This window comes from Amphiura filiformis, chromosome 15, assembly GCF_039555335.1.
Source record: "Amphiura filiformis chromosome 15, Afil_fr2py, whole genome shotgun sequence".
NCBI classification, from domain to species: Eukaryota; Metazoa; Echinodermata; class Ophiuroidea; order Amphilepidida; family Amphiuridae; genus Amphiura; species Amphiura filiformis.
In genome coordinates this window covers 15,872,832-15,894,852 of record NC_092642.1, presented here as the reverse complement: position 1 = coordinate 15,894,852, position 22,021 = coordinate 15,872,832, and the positions used below count along the sequence as shown (strand labels likewise).

At 37.5% G+C, this 22,021-nt stretch overlaps 1 protein-coding gene across 1 annotated transcript in view; it reads right to left on the bottom strand.

Annotated features, from left to right (window-relative positions):
• LOC140171301 (uncharacterized) overlaps positions 1-22,021 on the bottom strand; it is a 123,174-nt gene that overhangs the window by 84,789 nt on the left and 16,364 nt on the right. Inside the window, 2 exon segments of the mRNA XM_072194533.1 lie at positions 11,212-11,500; positions 21,403-21,457. The gene's annotated coding sequence lies outside the window, so the exon portion shown is untranslated.

Genomic DNA, 22,021 nt, shown 5'->3' with positions numbered 1-22,021 from the left:
TATGTAACCATTCTCTGCAGGTATATGCCTATAAACTGGACATTCAATTTTTAGCTCCTCCATGAGCACAAGGATTGAATTTCCCATTTTTGCATCCAACCATATTACGGCACCCTTAAAGAATGTCAAAGAATCACAGATATTGTAAAAGTCAAAGTTAAATATCCTGATAGATTCTGTTTTCATTCAGTCCTTCACTCAGTGTAGTAATGATTATCCAAAGGGTGGGTGAGTGCATAGACCCTAGAAATTAAGGGTCTATGGTGCGTGGATGGGTGAGAAGGGACAATAGCCCTGATTGAAGGGGGTACCAGGCATTTTTAAATTTAACAGGGGGGGCCGGCCAAGATTGACTGAATTTTGACGTTGTCATTTGTTTTACACTTAAACACAAAAATGTCTCAAATTATTCCAAAACTGTACGCATGTTATTTAAAAGTACAATTTTATCAGTCTAAATCCGTTGAGGTTCGACAGTGAACCTCATTGTAAGTACTGTTTTTTGAATGTTTTGTATGAATAACGCACGGTATGTTTATGATATATACTTAAAATTTCCTCCACAGTGTATCACGGTTAGCGTGGTGTAATGATAAAGTTGTCGCCTGCCACGCATAGGGTCCCGAGATCGAGTCCCACTCACTCCCGGCTACAAATTTTTTTTCTTCACATTCATTTTGAATCCAAAAATATTTATTTTTATATGAAAATGTATACATTCACTGAGAAATATATTTTGTGCATTTTTTTTTCTGTAACGGGGCCAATAGAGCTAAAAACACAACACGGCACGGGGCGTCCAATGTCCAGGCAGTGTTGCCATCATATTGTCTGTTTTGTTTACGATATTGGCTGTTGCCACATGAATAATGTCGTCCACCATCGTCTGAAATTTAATTCTAAATTTTTCACTTTGATGGGGACCATAAAAGTTGTTTTCACATTGTCAGACGTATTCCTGGCATAACTTGGTCGGGCAAGTTGCTAGGAGTAGCAGTAGGTGCTGCCAGGAGTGGCAGTAGGAATGATGGTTAGCGTAAGTTTCGCCAGGCTTACGTCCGATGATTTACTCCTGACAAAAGTCAGGAGTAGTGAGCTGGGAGTAACCTCTGCTAGGCATAATTTGCAATGTAAAATGCTACTCCTGACACCCGGTGTAAGTTTGACCTTTTGTTGGTCGGAACTAAGACATTACAAATCGTGTGGTTGAAAAAGGTCACAGAAAGACCGGAAGTGGTACCGTAGCTGGTGTTTACGTCAACCAGAAGTGAATGTTTGGTGGAACTGGGCAAAGTGCTACTGCTAGTAGGTTAGGAGTGCATACGTGGTAGTTTATGCTGGGTGTAGCGATTAACTTATACACCATGCTTACATAACATAGTTTGTCCTGCATGTGTTCCCTTTAAATATAAGAATGGTCTTGACTAGTGCATGTACATGTATGTGGAGCTATTTATAGCGCTTTCATGACCATGTCCTGAGCAGGACATCAGCCATACCAGAGTGCAATCTGATCATCTTAATAATTAGGGTCACATGGGGTCATAATAACCCAATCAAATCATTACCAACAGATACTATAATTTCACAACACTTTATTTTCTCTCTCTCTCTCTATGAAAGGCCAGTCATTGACATACAGACCTATACCATTTTTCACCCTGTGATGTCAAAGTGTTGAGGCAGCTATTTCATCTGTGTAGCGTCTTTAAGCTGGCAGATGACACAGAAGATGATACCGAGAGTGACCGACCCGTTGGCGCCATTGACAATACCAGCAATAGCGCCACCAGATATAAACTAACAATTTATATAACAATATTTTCACATTTTTTCGAAACAGAAACTTAGTCAAATAAAATGTTTTTAAGGTTCTCTCATTATCGATTATCACGTTTAATTTTGCTTGCGATATACACATGTACGATATTGATAAAGTGGCTAAAATGGTAGAGATTTGAAAGAACACTAGCGATTACTCTGCGACTAAAGAAATATGCATTGACATTACTGCCCCATCTGGGTGAAAAATGGTATAATACTACATGTAGCCTTAGCTATAAATTGTAGTGTGTAGCAACTAGCAACCGGTATTGAAAGCAGATCAGGCTGATGACTTACCTTTTTTTAATGCAATTTAAACCAAGTTAGCAAAGTATTCCGATTATTTAACATGTACCCTCAGTATCTTATGAATTCAGACTTAGTCAGTAATAAAATTACTTATTGTATAAAAAGAAACCTGTGTTGTACATGTAGCCCTATGCCCTATGGACAAACTTGCATAAGGTCGGGAAAAAAAAAAAACCTTGCCCTCAGAATCAATCCAGTTGATGACAAGACATGTTGAAGTCCTAAAGACAGATCAAATTTAACCCATCTGTTGTCCATTTTCTTTCAATTCCTAGTGCATTTTACTAATTTTACTCACAACTCACAACAGCTTTGCTTTGAACACAATAGACACAAGTGATTCAATGAACAAGAGTTTGACATACTTTCCCATCAACCACATTATACAACATTGGCAATCACATTTTGTTTCATTTCAGTGTGCATTCCATTACTGCCATTAATTCAATGACCCTTGAACAACATTATAAATGAACCTAATTTACTTCAACCACAGGGACCTACAGGTACTCCCAGGAGTTCTACAACCAAACTTTCTTGTCTACATTTGGCTACACATGAAACTCATGTACTCTGTATGTCTTTGCCCAGTCCCAGCACTACAGTATATTATTTTTATGTGGTAGGCTAGTGCATGAATGTCCTAAATTTTGCAAAACAGGGGAATGTTTTTAAAAAGAAACCACATGTTCGTGAAATTTAAAAAGGTGTATATGTCCCAACTCTGATCTATTTTGTAATTCTTTTCCGGAGAAAGAAACAACAATATTTATAAATTATATAATTAGCTAAAGCCTGCAGAAAAATGACTGTACAAGTTCCTGTCAACAAGACATTAGCGAAATCACTAATAAAAGAGAGTTTTTCGCAGACCAGTAACTCGAAAATGATGCAAAAGGGATGTTTACCACCAAGTTAGAGGCAACCATGCACACATACCCATGAATATATATGGGTAGTGGGCTGAGGTGCTTATCAGATAGACAAATGGATACTACATGTTTATATTCCATATTCATGGCTGATCTTGTAAAATTCACAGAAAAGATTTTTTATCAGTATCTTGTCTGTGGAATTTGACATTAATAGTTGGCACAGTTTCTCAAACAAGTGAAGTGACAGTTCCCATGAGCAGGTTGTTCCCCGGGGGGGCCACTGTAATGGTGAAGGGGGGTATCAGGCGCGTCCGTAAATTCACGTAAAAAGGGTATTTTTGCAGACTAGGGTACGTTACGTGCGTAACGTGAATAGGGTATCAAATTCATGTAAAATTGGTGTAAAAGGGTATGTTTTTGGAGCTCTTACGTACTTAGGGTAGTTTTGCCAAGTTTGGGATTTTGTGCTTTCTCCTTCATTCATGAAAAGTGAAAGGAAAGTGTCTTCTTCCTACACCCCAAAAGCAGTTAAAAGCCATCTTTTAGCTGTCAGAGATGACAGATCCCTATACTGGCCCAGCTAGCATACTAAACACGAGGTCCCCGGACGAGGTCACAACTTGTCCAGAATATACAACCAATCAGCATGTTTTTCTTAACTGTGGAGTCAATAAATAAAATATAAGAGGATTTTCGATTGGCCGAACCTCTTTAAACTCATTAATATTCATAGTCTTGGTGGCTTCCAGCCCAGAAAATTTGGTTGATCGGAACATGGTCTAAAGGAGCAACAAAGCACCCACGAACTTCTAGGTTTGTAAACAAGCTGTGTCAATGAACTTTTGACATGTGTGAAATTTTACCGGGTATTTACAAACACAACGATTGAATAATTTGGAGCTATTTTGGCTTTCTTAAAATATAAATCAATGAGTTTCAGGATTGTGGTTGGGTTTACCACTAAATCCAGTATGATAATTAATGCTCTAGGATGTTTTAAATCGAGACGAAATTATGAAATAAATCAAGCTAAACTGGCCGTGTTTGCCGTCTTCTTCCAACTTCAATGTGTGGTTTGCAATCGCCATGGTCGTAATTTGCGTTGGACTTGCAGTTCAAAATTCTCTTGGATATGTGGAGAAATGGGTACATCCCAATCCCAAAGAATAAATTCTACAATATTTCATTAAAAGGGTTGGACCTGTGATCCAAAAGGGAAATTATTGGCCCAAAAATATTGGACATACTGCATGAACTTTGAGGTAAGCTTTAGCACCACGTAAACTTGTATGGCTCAAAATTCAGGTGGCTTGCCACAAATTGCTAGCCCTATCGTGCCACTCACCGCCTGGGTTCTGTGTGTTTACTTGTTTAGGGGCAATAATTGCATCAATTACTTGTTTAGGGTTGGGGAAAAGACAACTACTTGTTTAGGGTAGCAAATCGTGCAACTTATACTTGTTTAGGGGGGAAATTTCAGTCTCGGAAATACTTGTTTAGGGTGCTTTTTGAGAGTCCTCGGGCGCGCCTGATACCCCCTCTTGACACTATAGTGGCCCCCCCGGGGGTTGTTCAAGGTTTTCTGCCTCTGTTAAGTCGGCATTCTGGTCACAGAAGTCTGTTCTCTCCCATCCATGAAAGCGTAAAACCACAAGGCTTGTGTCATACTACTCAAGTCTGGGAGGGAGCAATGTTTACAACTTGCCACAGATATATAATGCAGTGAGCATGCTGATATTATTGGTGAAGAGGTATATTTCAATATTGATGACGATAAAACATGTGTTCCAATATCTGTGGTGGAAGCAAATTTGTGGCACTTGCTACTCAAACATGGGGGACACATGCATGACAATATTTTATCAACACATGCACCCTCCAACACCACTTAAATGTTATAAAACAAAATTACATTGTTTTGCACATATTTAAAAAAACACCTTTTTTTTCAGTCAAACTGTGATATTTTATATTGAAACACCATTAATTAAAGCTATTTATTTTAATTGTGCAAAAAGTGAAAGTGTGCATGCATATTATTGATGAATAGTCAAATGTTCAATCACATTATTCAACATATTATTACTATGGCAATATTAAAGAACCATTTTAAAAAACAAGGTCTCACAATATTTTCAAACAAACAGCCATTTTCAAATATTACACAAGATTAAAATTGGAAGAGCTTTGGGGTTGGACTATTGTGCGATTTATGACAGCAAAAAGTGATGCAAAAATATATACAATTCATATTGATGAAACCACAACTTAAGTGAATACATTTTGCCCAATTTTAAGCTTACCTCCAATTTTTTTTTTAAACGGGCAATCAAACACAATGCTATAGATGTCAAAAAACCCATGTGATCATACTTTTTTTTTTGTCACACAAAAGTCCAAACCTTAACATTATACTAGTCCTAAAAGTTATCTGAAAACATGGAGGCAAAAGTATGTTTCTTGTCTATGTATTCATGAAAATAATATCATGAAATATTTTGCTTTTATTGTTTCAAAGGAATCAGGTATTAAATTCTGGAAGGAAAAAAACTCAATCCCAGGGGTATCATGCCAGCTAAGTTCAAATTGAAGTCATGAACTTAACCCTCTGGGGAAAGCTTTTGCCTAAATTTGACTCCATGTCTGCCATAAATCTTATCATTGGGGGAAGGGGCTAACACATGCCAAAGCTGTAACACAGGAACACACACATTTGCTTTCCCCTTATTCAGAGTAAAATGCTTAAAATAGGGGCTTGCAAACTTAAAGCATGAAGCCATTACCTGTGATCCCCAAAACGGAATACAAATATTTTTAGGAATGGTTTAAAAGTTAAGGATAATTAAAATTGTCATTAGATGGTTGGTTTTTTTTCATGAAAAATAATGGCAAGAAACTACACAATGACAGTGTTGATAAATTATATGAAGCTTCTAGCTTGAGAAGATTTGAGTCCTATGGACAAACTCCTCTAGCCAGTGACCAAAATGTGACATTTTCTTTGAGGAACTGTCCAGTCAAATCAAAGAGATATCACTAGCTCAAGAACTGCAAAATTCTAGTATCTATTGTTTGTGATTTGAAGGAACATGCCAAAAATCACAGCAATAATCAATCCATTACCATGATTACTAGCCTTGATTCAATATCTCTGTAAAAAAATCACTGGAAATAAGATTTTTGAATTTTTGTAATGAGTATGTGCTTTTCTAGAGATTGATAACTGGCATAATTGTTGAATTCAATACCTATAGCTATGTTCTGTCCTCACACATCCACAAGCTCATCTATCAGGGAACACTTTTTGAACCCAAATATGATGATGCAGTCACGAAATGACCTTTGAATGAAATAGGTACAGAAACTCATACTCCCCAACTTCAGGTCATCTCTTGGATCTCTGACTGTTGAATGGGTGTTATTGAACTGTGGCACTAGCCATGATGCTATTTTGGTTTTAGATTGAACTTAATTTAGGTCAGGTGAGATGATCTCATTGCTCAGGGTTGACATTCATTCATCTCATTTTATTTATTTTCATAACAATTGAATTACCTGCCTACTGGTATGGAATAAATCACTGCTTTGAACACCAGACAGTAATCCTAGCTTAGGACATTCACCCAAACTATTTCAATTATGTTCAGAAATTATATCCATGAAGAAGTATGATATTTTAAAAATAATAATGTACTTGGCAATGGGTTTTAAAATACTAAATAATATGGGGCTTGTGGTAGGAGTGGGGGTGTGTGCCCTTGTAAACACAACAAGGACATACACCTCCCACATGAGGAATCTATGCACATGAACTGCAGATATATGCTTCCTGGTCCTGTTCATTGGAGAAAACCACAGATCTTAGAAAGTTACATACCAATTACCATGGCAATAAAACTCAAAATAGTGTACACTATATGTTTGCTGGTGGTTACATGTACATGTAATGTGAGGTGGGATATTTGAGGTGTGTGTATGAGTGTAGGGGGAATGTGGGGGGTACTTCTGTGGGTGCATGCTGGGGTGTGTGTACAAAGTGTGTAAGGGCATGGAAAGGGGTGTGCCCTGCCCAGATGGACTGACAGTGTTTTGGACTGACCCCGCCCAGATGTGTAGGCCCTATAGGCCCTACATGTTTTAAAATTGAATTCAGCCATGCAGAATAGAGTCTAGCCCATGAAATGTCAGTGTTAAATTGTTAAAATAGAGCACTTTTGGCTGCATAGCCTCTATACTGGTACATATTTGTATAATATATGAAACTAGGGCTATTCCAGTTGAAATCCACACACACCCAATGGAAGACATGACCTTAATCTCCTACACAGGGAGTGTAGATTTCAAATGGAGTTGCTCATGTGGGTAACCCCTGTTTGAATTTTACACTCCCTGTGTTGGAAGATTAAGGTCTTGTCTTTCAGATTATGGACTTCAACTGGACTTCAACTGGATGGACACCATGTACCTTTTACTACTAGAAACTTTGTTCAATAGCTATACATCCTCTACAGTCGTGATCTGGCAAATTGGAAGTGAAGATCAACCAGCGTCATTCTGAAGATGTCTATCAATCATGATAGACAAAACCATCAATCGTGAGTAACATTCTCGCTTTGTGCAATTTTATTCAATCTATTTACCTACAAACCATGAAGTATTAAATATGTAGACTAATTGGAATAGTGTGTAATCATGCCTGGTAATAAATGAGCAATCCAGAAAGTCCCTCCTTCCACAGAACATTTGGCATTTGGAGGGACATTTTGTTTCCAAAAATATAGAAATATTAGAACACTCTTTTGCAGGAAATTTTGGCTTATCTTCCAAGGATTTTTTTCTCAATCCTTTTGTGAATTTGAGCAGCTGTACATCGATCAATGATGAACAAAGTATTCACAAAACTAAATAACATCAAATTCACACCAATTGGTCCTATTTTTTAAATCCTTTTTTTTTTATTAGCTTCTGTTGTGAGGAAATCAGATTATAATGAAGTCCTACTTCTAATCTTAGTCCTCTGAGCTTATTTTGCTGTGTCAGTTTCAGTGATTTTACAAGAGAAGCATTTTTGAGTTTCAATTTGTTTCCTTACTGGGTATTTATTTTGTTTAACATTTTCATTAAAATTGATCAATATTGCTTCTACGACTTGTAAAATACCTTTAAAATGTGTGCATATTTTCAAAATCCACTAATAACTTAATTTCGCTCAAAACGTCACTTTATAGGAAGTTCTTACACAATAATTTGTTTTCTAGGCAAAGTATGGTTGGCACCCTTGTATGAGTAGGACCTCATTCAATTTTGAATGGTGCCATAAACATTTAATCAGCTATTGATGACTCACAACAAAATTCAATTAAAACCTTGGGTAAGAATTAATGGATGGAGTCTTGTATTCAATGCGATCTCTATTTCTATTGATGGGTGTTATACTTTGCTGTGTACCATTTTGTTCATAATGTCAAGCACTGTAAATGTGGAAAGTTTTGGAAAAAAAGCTTGTACAATGCTTTTTGTTTACATCCAGATGAAAGTGCTGAGATCCTGGAACTAGATGGACTATTGAGGGAGAGACAATATTCCTATTCCTGCAATCAGAAAATTTCCTACAAACTTGTAAACATCTATGGTTTTAGGGTTTTTTTGGAGAAAAGATTTAAACAAGCTCAATAGAATCTTGGAAGCGGCAATCAGACAGGGCTGTTATTTTCTTTGGAAAGGGGGGGGGTCATGAATATTCCCAAAGCGACATGACCAGAGTAAATTCGTTTACGTCCGTCACGGTGTCGCCGCAACTATCTCTGTTTTCTTTCTTTGTTATCTCCATTTTTTCTGTTCATTCTCTCTTCCAGGATGCAATTTAGTCCCACGTTTACATTTTACTATCTTTCTTTATTCATGCCTCCGCTCACGCTAACGCGTGTAGGCCTAGCCACCTAGCTACACATTGCCCTTTTTATATAGAATTTCCTTGCTGTTCAATCTTAGCAAAAGGCATATGGTTAAAGGACTGTTAAGGCTAAAAGCGAACTGAATACTATTTTACAGAAATTGATTCCAGTACTGAGAAAGTAAAACATGGAAGTGATATACCTGGAGAGGAACATTCAGTTCAGCACCTGGCAATTATGGAGTAGATTAGAGGGCTGGGCGTGTTTCACTCAACATAAACACCATCCTTTTCAAATATCCTCTGAATTATCCAAATTTCCTGGCCCTGATGGGATGGGGATTTAGAGACATACATGATAAAGACAAGATGATTGTCATTGAAAACCTGTGCAATCTCCACTTGATCTAGTCATCAGGTATGTGATCTCTTGCCGACTTGACAAAGGGTCTCAATTCAAAATCATGCATCAGCATGATCAGCAAAATCATGCATCAGCATGTCCAGCAGAGAATCGATTTCAAGATCTTGGTGCATGTGTACAATTGTCTTCCCGGTTCATCGCCAATATATTTGCAGGACCTTCTTCACAAGTACAGTTGTAACCGTGGTGGGCTTAAGTCCATGCAAGATGTCACCCGTCTTGCAATCCCCAAAACTAAAAGATCTTATGGGGATAAATCTTTTTCTGTTCAAGGACCTAGGTTATGGAACAATTTGCCTTCCAATTTGCACGAGGCTCCTAATGTGCAATCCTTTAAGAAACTTTTAAAAACCTATCTGTTTCCAAAATATTAGGTCTTGTTATGTATTTTCATAGACCTGTTTGCAGGTATTCACTCCCATGTGTAGATTTTAAACATTGCTATTTGATAATAATATGTATTTTATAATGATATATGTCCCTATTTGGGTTCAAGTGTATTTTTAATTATTTTAATTGTGGTTCAGATTGCTGCGCATATCTGTTTTATTCAAATTTTGATGTAATTAGGAGTATATTTTACCATGCTGTGATATATTGTTGTTCTTAATGCCATACTGTGTATTTTTGATGTATTTTTATTTTCTTTGTACAGCGCATTGATCCATGGGAAATGCGCTTTTTTTAAGTTCTTTGAAATAATAATAATAATAATCACTGAATATCCCCAAAAAGCAACTTCCCTGTTTTCAAATAAAGAACAGGTTTCCAATCCTCCTATAAAATGTGATCAACAAGTTGGCAAGAATCCTTCTACCTGGCTTCTTTCATCAAATTTCATGACTTTTGTCATTTCTTTAGAACTTTTGAAAATCCGTGATATTGCATGGAAGTGATCCAGAACATTAATGTTTTGTATTTACTCTAAACCTCCTCAGTCCAATAAAACTTCACATCCTGGGTGCCTCTCTTTCAGCAGGCTGGGTAACACAGAGGGCACCTCCAAACAAACCACCCGGAGGGAGTTAGGGTTAAAGAACCCTCCTTGTAAGAACAGAATTAGGAAGTGTAAATCAGCGGTTACCAAACTGTGGGTTGCAACCCTTTTGGGAGTCGTGCATGCCCTCTTCCAATAGGAGACGCGTGACTTGCCGGAAACAAAAAAATATATCACCGTGCATTGAAGTGCAGGGCACCACATTGGTCATATAACCATATTTCGACCCATTTTAGCATTAAAATTGCACATTTTTGTGCGCTGGTAAGTTTTGTCAAGTTGCAGCATTTGTGTTTAATATGTGCTGAGCAGGCTCGTACGCAGGATTTTTTTGGGGGGTGTTGATTTTGAAAAAGTGGACTTTTTTTCAAGGGGGGGCAATTTTGTGAAAAGTGTACTTTCTTCCCCAAATTTGAACCTTTTTTGACCAAAAAAGCACAAAAAACCTGACTTTTTGTATACATTTGCAAATTTGGGGAGGTGGGGTCGCACCCCTGCACCCCCTTGCGTACGGGCCTGGTGCTGAGTCGCTCTATAGTTTCAGCATGGAGGATTGAAGTACACATTATAATATATGTTCTTTATGTGCAACCCCACATGCTGCAAACAAACATGGCAGTATTCTTTGGTTTGCAAAGAATCCCCTGATATGTTTCATGGAGGATGGACATGTACACATTCCCTCGATGAGTGCAAGTTTTACCTGAGCTGTAAACATGGCAGTGATCTCCTGTTAAAAATTCTGCACTTCTGGCTGCACAGATACATGTACATCTATGGACCCCATTCTGTTTCAGCAAACAGGTAACTTCCAATACTCGTTAAAAGTATGAGCCAAGGGAGTAAGCATCAAAATGGAATAAAAACACAATACTTTTGATTTACTTACATTTGATACCTGGGTAATATCCGTTTGTGGCTGGTATACAGGACGCTACAAAGACGTCACACAACACAGTAGGCCTATAGTTTAAAATCAGTGCTGGCATTTATCTGTATCATCACACGTCTACGAAGGCTACTCTGGTTTCAAGTTCTGCATAGTTGGTCCTGTCCAGCCATGCAGCCAAGCATCTACATACAGTCTAGCCACTCTACACACAGCTGTATAAAATCCAATCCTGGACCTAGATGTAATACGTGGTACAGCATCCACTGCACTGGTTCATATTCCTGTCCTGTTTTGTAAAGGTAAAATAGAACAACAGAGTGACCATTTAATATTTGCTCTATGGATGTATTATTCTAGTCCGTAAATCACACAAATCCACGATTTTGTTACTACTTTGTTAGAGACGATATGGAAGAAGTACCATACCATGCAGCCCAACCTGCAGCAGATCAGCCCCTGCTGTATATCACAGAGACTGAGTCACCGTAGAATGAGCTGGAATGGATTGTGACAGTGTATAATTCAGCATGGTTGTGTCCAGTAGGAACCTTGGTGAGCAGTGACCTGACCCACCCTTTGACACCAGTTAAACTATCAAATGCAAAACTATGCCAAAACTTTATACACCTGATGTATCCTTGAAATATTTGGCCTGGATAAAAATAAACAAAGTGAAAGCAACAATAATCAAGAACTGCTTAGGAGGTAACCATGGCAACAATTGAATTAAGCATGTATGTAGGCCTAGTATGTGTGTGTGTGTGTTGGAGGATGGGGTGGGTGTATGTATGTGTTAGGTGGGTAGGTGTGGGGGTGTGTTTGTTTATGAGTGCACTGTGTTTCATTAATAATGTGTATGACAAAATTGTTGGAATTATATACCAGTGAAAAATATTATTAGTATTTTTGTGCACAAAAATGCATCCCCTCAAAATAAAGCGGGAAAAAAGAAAACTATCTCACTCATACAATAATTCTTGCCCTCATGAAACTTTTATCACCCCATCTATGATCTACATTGTAGAAAAACAAACTACTTGGCACTGCCAGTTAACTAGTTCAAAATTGAATTAAATGAATTGCATGTTTCTTAATGAATGATAAATAATCCATTTCTACACTGCTTCCTGGATTATCTCAATTCGTCAAAGACTTTGTGTGCAACAGCACTCACTGTAAGTTTTATTTGAAGTTAAAGGAATAATTTTTATGATGCAGCAGTTATTTTCAGAATTTTAAGGACCTGGGCGCCGTGGCGGGTACTCAAGTTTGGTTTGGGTAGGGGTGTGCCACTGAGAATATGAAAGGGGACCCATCAAAAAAACCATACCAATTGCTACCCATGTTTGTGGCATGTCCCTTTATGGTTCTACTGAGTACCCCCGGTTTAAGGAACTAATTTTAAGTTGAACCAATAGGGGCTCTTTCTGGTAGGATTTAGCCAGGATCCAAAAACTGCCCATTCACAGATCCAATTGCCATTTCGACCTGCAATTTAAGCTGCCAGTGCCACCACAAGGCAATTATACCTTGACAATTTTATTGACTTATTGTTAATTTTTAAGTCATTTGATTTGTAAAAATATTATTTGACTCTTTTACCAGAGCTAGTATCACTGATATTACCTTTAAACCATTGTGCCTGGCATTAGCATTGTAAGTATTGTTGAAGTTGAAATGAATGAAAAGTCTGCATATTTGTGAATTGCTTGCCTGCAGAAATATACCCAACTTTCACAAGTGTACTATTGTGAGAATTTTAACCTGATTATAGTATGATTAAGTACCATGATGTACTACTACAATTCGTAGATTGGAGACATTTTGTGGTCCATACAGTAGTTGGGAAAACCACTCGGTTCCAAACTTTTGTACTAGCTTGCATAAGGGTAGACTAGCCTGACTAGGTGTTATTGGTCGAAACAGCCATCTAAATCAATATTGGGAAAAAAATGATGTTTTGCTATGTTCATTCTACAAATCATCTTTAAAAACTTGCTTGATTTATACTTGTTGTTTATAATGAGTTATGTATGTTTTACAAAAGTGTTGCTGTTTCAGCCCTCTTTACAACATTATAAACTCAAGAACCACAGGACCTGCAAAAGTATAGCTGTGATATTTCAATTCTTCTACATGCTCACTATGAAATGATCAATGCAATTTTTGCCAAAGCTTACTACCAAGATGCTGTGAACTACAAAATCGCAACAGTTTAAAATACTTGCTATTATTATTTTGAAAAAGGAGGTTTGATAATTTACAGGGAGACTCTATTAAAATATGCAAGTGCAAAGTCATGATTCATTATTTTTTGATCATGGAAGCTCAAGGAAGTAGTACTACTGGGGAAACCCTGTCAGTAGCTGTCAGTCAAAAACACCATCAATCCAAACCCCTGTCAGTCTGAAAACCTGTTAAGGTTGGGGTTAACCCTAACCCTTACCCCCTAACCCTAATGGATTTTTGGACTGACGGGAGTTCGGATTGATGGTGTTTCTGACTGAGGAGGAGACCTGTACTGCTTCCATGATCTAATCTAGACCTTCATAGACAGTTGATTAACATTCACACATTCATAGCCTATCATTGGATAATATCCAAATGATGACCTTGAATAGCAAACTCTGAATGCTCACACTAAATGAATATTTCCTCAATCATTCAGGCATCTGCATAGTGCATAATGCCTGACTAATCTGTATAAAGCTTATTTAATGTAAACTCTTATGACCTTCTTCACTGACAGTTCATCATATCCTTACTCTTAAGTCTATTATTTTTTTAACCCCTCAATATCCTTTTCTCCTGCGATTTTATGCATTATTGTATTAACAGGTTTTTTGTTGTTGTTCTTGTTTATTTAGTGGGTGAAGTTAGGTGTTTTGTTTACAAAAGACTTCCAAGAGTCCCCTCCTCCCTGAAAAATCTATATGGTGCATCTGAAACATCATTTGGTACAGTATGTTTGTGTATCAAGAATCTGTGTAAACAATGTCCAATATCAAATCCTTTTATAAACATGATCAAGATGGCTTCATGGGGATGGCTTATATAAACTCAATGACCTAATTGTTGAGCCTGGTCAGTATTTACCATAGACCATGGATTACTGATCACTGACATCACTTTGATAATACTTGTAGCCATGATCAGCTGATGATAGTGCAGTCAACCTACGTACCTACTTGTCATGTGATAGTCTACAGAATTTTAATGTAGTACTAAATATCTAACAAAGAAAAATAATATCATTGAGGAAATCTTAATCTAGCCAATGAAAAAAAACAAGGAAAAATATATATTTTACCATTTCAATTTATGCATTTCCAAGTCATGGAAATTAAGTAATGGGCTATTCCAGTTGAAATCCATACACCCTCTATGTCAGGCATTACCTTAATCTTCCACACAGAGTGTGTGGATTTCAAATGGAGTCAACCATTCAAGTAACTCAATTTGAAATTCATACTCCTGAGCCTGGGGGGACACTCCCATTGTGGCCTGTACACCATCCGCGATAATAAAAACGCGTAAATAGGGTAGTTTTTCGTGGGTAAGCACAATACGCGCGTAACACGTTTAGGGTGTCAAAAACATGAAATATTGGAAAAAAGGGTAGCAAAATTGCAATTGCTAATACGCAGAAATGAAATTTAGGGTATGAAATTTGATGCAAGGAATAAAATCCCTGTTTAGGGTATTGTTTTAGCCAAGGGTTAAATCCTTGTTTAGGGTGCTTTTCAAAAGTTGATTATCGCGGATGGTGTACAGGCCACAATGGGAGTGACCCCCGGGCTCCTGAACCATGTCTTCCATCTATAAAGGGTGTATGGATTTCAACTGGGATAGTCTAGTGTTCAATTTGTGATCATGTGCTGAAGAATTTGTCCCAATTATTTTTATGTAAAATATAATCGGAAAAATATGTTGGTAAACAATACATAGAGTACAATCAATGAATTGAACTCGGAACAAAACTATGTCACAAATGTCAATATTATTATGGAATGCAGCGTAGGCAAAGTTACCAACAACAGAACTGTAAATGTTGAGGGTTTTGCATCAAGTTCAAGTCTATTTACATTATACTTGAATTGCAAAGATTTCTTACGCTACAATGAACCAGCGGTATGTAAAGTCACTCACAATTAACACTAGGTTGACAAATAGGAAACCATTGTTGACAACTACGGGCTACCTGCCAACCAAGCTGCCTGCATGATTATTTTGATCAGTAAGATTGCATGCACTCATGAGGAGTATCATCATAGACGGCAAGAAATTGAACATGTCAGATTTTCTTTGCGCATTAGGAAGTCATATCTTATGAAACTGTACTTTTGACATCTATTTCTATAGTACTTTTAAATATTCTGTATGACTTTACAAAATATCCCACATGAGGGGGGTAATCTAGACCCTCTTCACCAGTAGTGGACAAACTGTGTGACTCATCATAGGTATTTGAGGAAAAATACCTATGGACCCATGCACCATCCGTTTCTTTCTAAAAATAATGGGCTATAGGCCTATAAAATATTTGCATAATACTGTACACAGCCTGCAAAACTGTTTGAGCTTTGCAATGTGCCATTCAGATCCAAACAAAAGGCGTGTTTCTATTGGGACCATTTACCGGTAAAAAGACGGTAAAGGGATTAGTTCTGCTCAATAGAAACTGACCTTCCCCGCTATTTACCGGTAAACAGAGGCGAGTTTTTATCGGTAACGTTTTCCTTCTTGAGGAAGGAAAATAGCGGGGCGCTTACCGATAAGCGTCAATAGAAACTCACTCCGTTCGATTGAATGCACATACAGGGAAGAAAACGGAAGTTGAGTCGCGAAATTGACCTCTGCATCATCAATGAGCTAGCTTGTTTATGTAGGCTATATACCATGATTATACCATTCCGTTCGCCAAAATTCTTAGGCCTAATTACATACAAATATTTGACTCACTCGCTATAAATAAAGTAAATGGAAGAAATATTCATAATGCATTATCCTTGCATTATACATATTAAGCTAAATATTTAACATGAGTTATGATTTATGACCCTAGTAAAAGCCATGACATAAAACAACAACAACAACATCAGCGGATGAATCCAGCTGTGTATGCGAAATAAATAGAAATCAACTCCGATCCGCGGTGGTGTGTGCTTCAGAAAATTAGAAAGATTTCATGAATTTAATATTATGTTGTTGATGTTAAAATACTATTCGCTAAAAAGAATATTAACTGAAATTAAACTGTGAAAGATTAAATTCTAAGACCTTGTTTTTTTTGCGCGCAACAATGCTGAGTACTCACGTCGATATCGCTGAATAGTGTGTTTTCCCAATGGCGTAATTTGTGGATGTACGTGATCGACTGTTTAAACGCTAATAAAAAACATTATTCTTCAGTCTTCTTTTCTCGTGTTTGCTACCTCATTTTTAGCCAAACAATGAGAAAATACTACAATATTAAAATCCACAATGCTTTGCGATTGACCCGGGGATTGACCCCAGTGCACGACCTTTCGCCGGCAAACTTTTAAGGTGTGTCAATTGATGCTGTTCATCCGAGTGTTTACCGGTAAACAACGTGCAATGGAAACTGACCGTTATCCGCCTTTCGCCGCTATTTGACGGCGAACAGTTTTACCGGTAAAATGCAGGGGACTCAATAGAAACACGCTGAATGACATAGCCAGGACTTCTATCTATCAGAGGGGAGCAAGGGGGGTAAGGCCAATTTTAAAGGCAAAATGAAAATGGTAAAACATGGGCAAAAAGTACAAAAAAGGCCTAAATGGGTGGCCAGCATCCCATGGGGGGATTTCTCACACCTCACCCATTTCCACCACCTTGGCTATGTAATGCCACTGGGTCCAAAAAGGTTGGACATCCCTGCTCTTCAGAGACACAGTTAAACCCCCTTGGCTACCGGTCAGTGATCTTGTGCTTGGCATGCGAGGGAACCAAGGTTCAATTACTGGGATACCAAGCGACTTCTTTTTCATCTTCTTTCATTTTTCATTCCTTCTTACCCTTCCGATAGCAAAAAAATATGGGCATGTGTTAGGGTTAAAGGATTATATACAGCTTTATTATTAAAGCTGCTTCTATCTCAATGTCTTAAAACTAGTTTCATGCATATCTCATACCAAAGAAAAACACAAACTCTGTGCAAATCCTTTGACATATACTTGCGACACTAGCTGTGTATTTTTGGAAACACTGCTTTCCCTGAAATTGCCAATTCTTGCCTGGTTCTAAACTTAAGCCAAGTTCAAAACATTGGTTTTAAGTTGCTTTATACATTAGTAATTAAATCCATCATAACAGGTTTGTTAAGAGGGTTATTTCTATGGCACCTGTGCAGTTCCTTCCTTGTGCCAACTGACATCCTACATGAGTTGAATTGCTTTATAGGAAAGGCTAGGGGTGGGCAAACCTTTTCCATTGGCGGCATGGGTTGTACAGATTTTGAACCACTAAGGGCAACATATTAATTTATGATTCCCCAAAAGTGAGTCACACATGGGGTCCAAGATGGGGTCTGCTAAAGGTCCTCACAAAATGTTCATGAGATCTGGGGTCTAGACATTAAAAGCAAAATGAAAAGCATTACAGCTTATATAAAAGTGTTTACAGAATTACTTCTACTCAGCAAAGTTTGAAACTTAAAAGACAACTTTGCAAGTTACAAAATATGCTATCTATGAAATCTCTACAAAATGTTCTGGATATTCTGGATAAATCATAAGTGATTAATGTTTGCTTGCTTGCCTGTGTTTGTTTGTTTGTTTGTTTGTTTAAGTGGTCGATCCCTGCAGAGACACACTTGGGTCCTGATAGGACCCGGCTCAAACAAAATGCTCAAGCCAGGCTAAAAAAAGCAAATTAAAGCACGCTGGCCTATGTGGAAAGAAAAGAGAGACACAGATTTGAAGATAAAGAACAACATGAAAAGTAGGCCACTCCCAAAAATCAAGAACAATTTTCCTGTCAGCCTCTGGGTCAAGACTCAGAAGGAAACTTCTTAATCCAATCTCAACCACCACAGAAGCTGCTTGCTTGCCTACGTGTATTTGCTTGCCTGTTTGCTGATTATATGCTTGCTTTGTTGCTTGCAATTTGTATCTAGAACTTGCTTATACTCTGATCAGCTCTTAATAGGCGGGGACTCATAACATCGTGGATTGATATAGAATGGCGTACACACAGCTGGGCGCAGCAGTTCGCGAACTGCACTTTGCGTTTTGCGTGAAGATGTGTGCTTTTGTGATTTTACGCGTGCATAAGTTGGAACTTTATTGACTCGCGCAGTAACAAAAACTGAATAATTCCCGCCTATTAAGAGCTGATCATAGTATAGTTCCCTCTGATCGTTACTTAAGTCGCTACTTGAGTGGAGGCGTGCAGCGCTGAAGTTCCCCAAACCTCAATGTTTAGATCAGATCACTGATGCTACACACCTACACAAAGCACCAAATAACCATGCCAAAGGCCATAGTCATAGACTGCCAGAATGGTTTCTGATCTAATTGTTGGGGACAACCACCTAACATAATATTGGACATTTTGTCTCATTATTACACAAGTCTAATTATTTCATTAACTTCAATAGTCAATGGAGGCAATGTTTTATCTTTATGTCCTCAAATGCTGACACACTGGCAGCAGAATAATCCCACTGCTTAAAGGGAGGCCCGTTCTTTTAATTTTGACACCAAAAAGTAAGCCCAGTTGATATTTTGATGCATGATTAACTCAAAATTGTTTTCTTCATATCCTTTTGCAAAATGGAGCACCCTAAAAAAAAATGTCACATGTGCCGTTTCTGCTTTAATAATATATATTCCACTGTGCATTTTTAGAGTAGGGCTGCGGCCTGCCATCATATACACCAGGCAATTCTTTAGTGAAGTCAGGGGGAAAAAATAACCAAAGGCACCAAACACAATTGCCTTGGGTGCCCCATGCATTTGCCTTGGTGCCTTAGTGCCCCTCAAAATGTGTAGCAGAATTGTCTGGCTGCCCTCATTAATATTTTGTTGTCCTAATTTTAGCACCTGATTTCAGACATTCAATGCATTCAGGTATCAATTTTCAATCATTCCGCTAATATAATGCTTTTGGTCTGTTTAATATTGGAGGAATAAATTTGCAACACATGCAAACAAGGCAGTGATTACATTTTTCCTGTTTTGTTCGAAAGTGTAGGTATCAAGTGTTGCAACTTCCACTTTTGGAAATTTAACTTCAAATACATATTTCTGTTTTCATGCTTCAAAACAAATTCTGTGATGATGCACTGGTCAGAGTTGTCAACATTGCATCCTGCAGTCACAGACATTTTGTATGACAATCAGGAAGATATTTATTATAAGGGCTCATATTGAAATACCCTACCACGTTTTCACACAGAAAGAAGGCAGGATTCCCCTAGCTAAGCGCGCGACTCAGGAAAGCTCGGTCATAAAAAGCATGGATTATATGCATCAGTGATACACCCTGCCCAGGATTTTAACAAAGAAGGCTAGCACAGGAAAGCTGCAGGATGGCACACACCTTCCTGTGTAAGGGAATTTCAATATGAGCCCTAAATATAATCAGGCCTATACATAGGATTTTTTGGGGGAGGTGCAGTTTTTGAAAAAGTTGTTTTTTTTCCTGTGAAAAGTGGACTTTCTTCTCAAAATTTAGGACCTTTTTGAAAAACAATACAAAACTGTTTTTTTGTGCTCACTATGCCCGCAAATTATGGGCTGAAATACTGCTGTTTATCCACCTACTGGTAAGTTTGTTGTAACCTTGAGATTAAAAATCAAAATGTTGAAATAGTCTTTTGCAATATGTACATCTAGGTTAGAGCCCAGGCTTGGCCAGGCTAGGTAACCCAAATTATGGCCATATACAATTATACATGTCATCCACACCCACTACTTGCACTTTCAATGAGTATTGACCAAATGGATCTAAAGGAGTTATAAGAGTAAATCAAATATTTGCATGTTACTTAAAAAGTTTCATGTTGGTCCTGGTATGTTCAGAAATAAGGCATAGGGCCTAGACCTTTTATATAGGTGCATACATATTAAGGATAGATAGAGCTTTAAAATATGAAGGTGTATTTTGAGGCTGATTACCTTATATCCTTGCATTTTCCAAAAGGGGGCATTTATTAGGTCATTTTTAGAATGATAATTCCTGTTAAAATCATTAGGTAAGCTTAAAACTCAAGCTGAAATGACGAACTATGAACTTGTGATCAACGTCTTTCAGTTCACTTTCGCCAACTGCCGACACCATTAGGAATCGTGTGTGCACCATGGTAAGCTTACAACACAAGATAGCATGGAAATTTCCGCATTTTTCAAACATCTTGGTTTAAAAAAATGGCAGGGTGTTTAATAGAAGGCAGCAAAGGAAATACAGTATTTACGAATATGCATGTCTTATGCAATTGTCTTTGCAAACTGTTACAAAAATATGTTACCGCCTGGGCGGGCGCTATTAATCTTGTACATCCCAAGTCCATGCCCCTAACCCCGGGTAACGGCCAAAAAGATGCAGACTCAAATCATAATATCAAAGAAGCTGGATTCCCCTAGTAAATCAATAGAAGAGATCAGTACTGTATCCCCATCCCCCCCCCCTGCAAACGACCTAGCGCAGTTGACATCACTGTTATAGAACATTCCAGGTACATCCCGTATAGGCCTATAGTCTCAGCTACAATGTATGTTCCGGCAGTGCAGGGAAATATTGAGCTGTACATTTTTTGTAACATCCCGTGCTAAGTCCCAGCTATATTGCCTGCGTCCTGGGGGCCGGGCATGCAATTGACAATCGCATAACTTAGGCACAAAATTAAGTATTGTTACATTTACCATTTTAAAATAATGCATAATGATAATATTGTGTGATGGGATCAAGCAAAATGACTTTCGTTACATAATAATTGAAATAATTCATTCTTTTTATTCAAATTCTTACTTTGAAGAAAAAATAAACTTCTGATGCATAAAACAGATACCGGTAAACCGGTATGCTAAAATTTCACATTTTTGCATGAAAAGTAAGCAATACAGGATATAATTATTGAACATTGTTATTTGCCATAACTCACAATCAATTGTAGTGACAACATTTTGTTTGATCACATCACTACAGTAACTTTATGCAACTTACCTTAATTCTACAATATGATCTCAGTATTTTTGAGTTCGAGTCAACTTCGTTAAATCTGAAAATAAATAAAAATGCAAATCAAAAGTTATTTCTCAAAAATAAAATAATGATTTTTTGTTGTTGATATTTTGTTATTGTTGTTATTGTTGTTTTATATTGATACTGGTCTGGGATAATATTTCAGTCGAGTAAATTTTTTTTTTTTAAAACACTGACTAATTGTCATAGGAGACATGACAAATCATCATTGTAATCCTTTTATCTGAATTTTCAACTTCACTCAAGGCTCAAAAATAATCACAACTTCATAAGTTCATATGTTACTTATTTTATTTTCTGACCAAAACTTTCCTGATTGACAAGGATGCTCAAATAATGTCAACTAAAAATATGAATTAGAATTACAGGGTTTGTAATTAAAGTGTCCCCCTGGCCCAGTCCCCTCCCCCTTCCATGAAGAAAATAACAAAATATGTAGGCCTATGCAGGTAACACACATAAGGTCATCAGTGTTTTAGACATCAATATATCCAACACAAAACTATACAGGACAATACAAAAATTATACAAAAATGTACAAAATATACAAGTTAGATCATTAATATTCATAAATATGAAA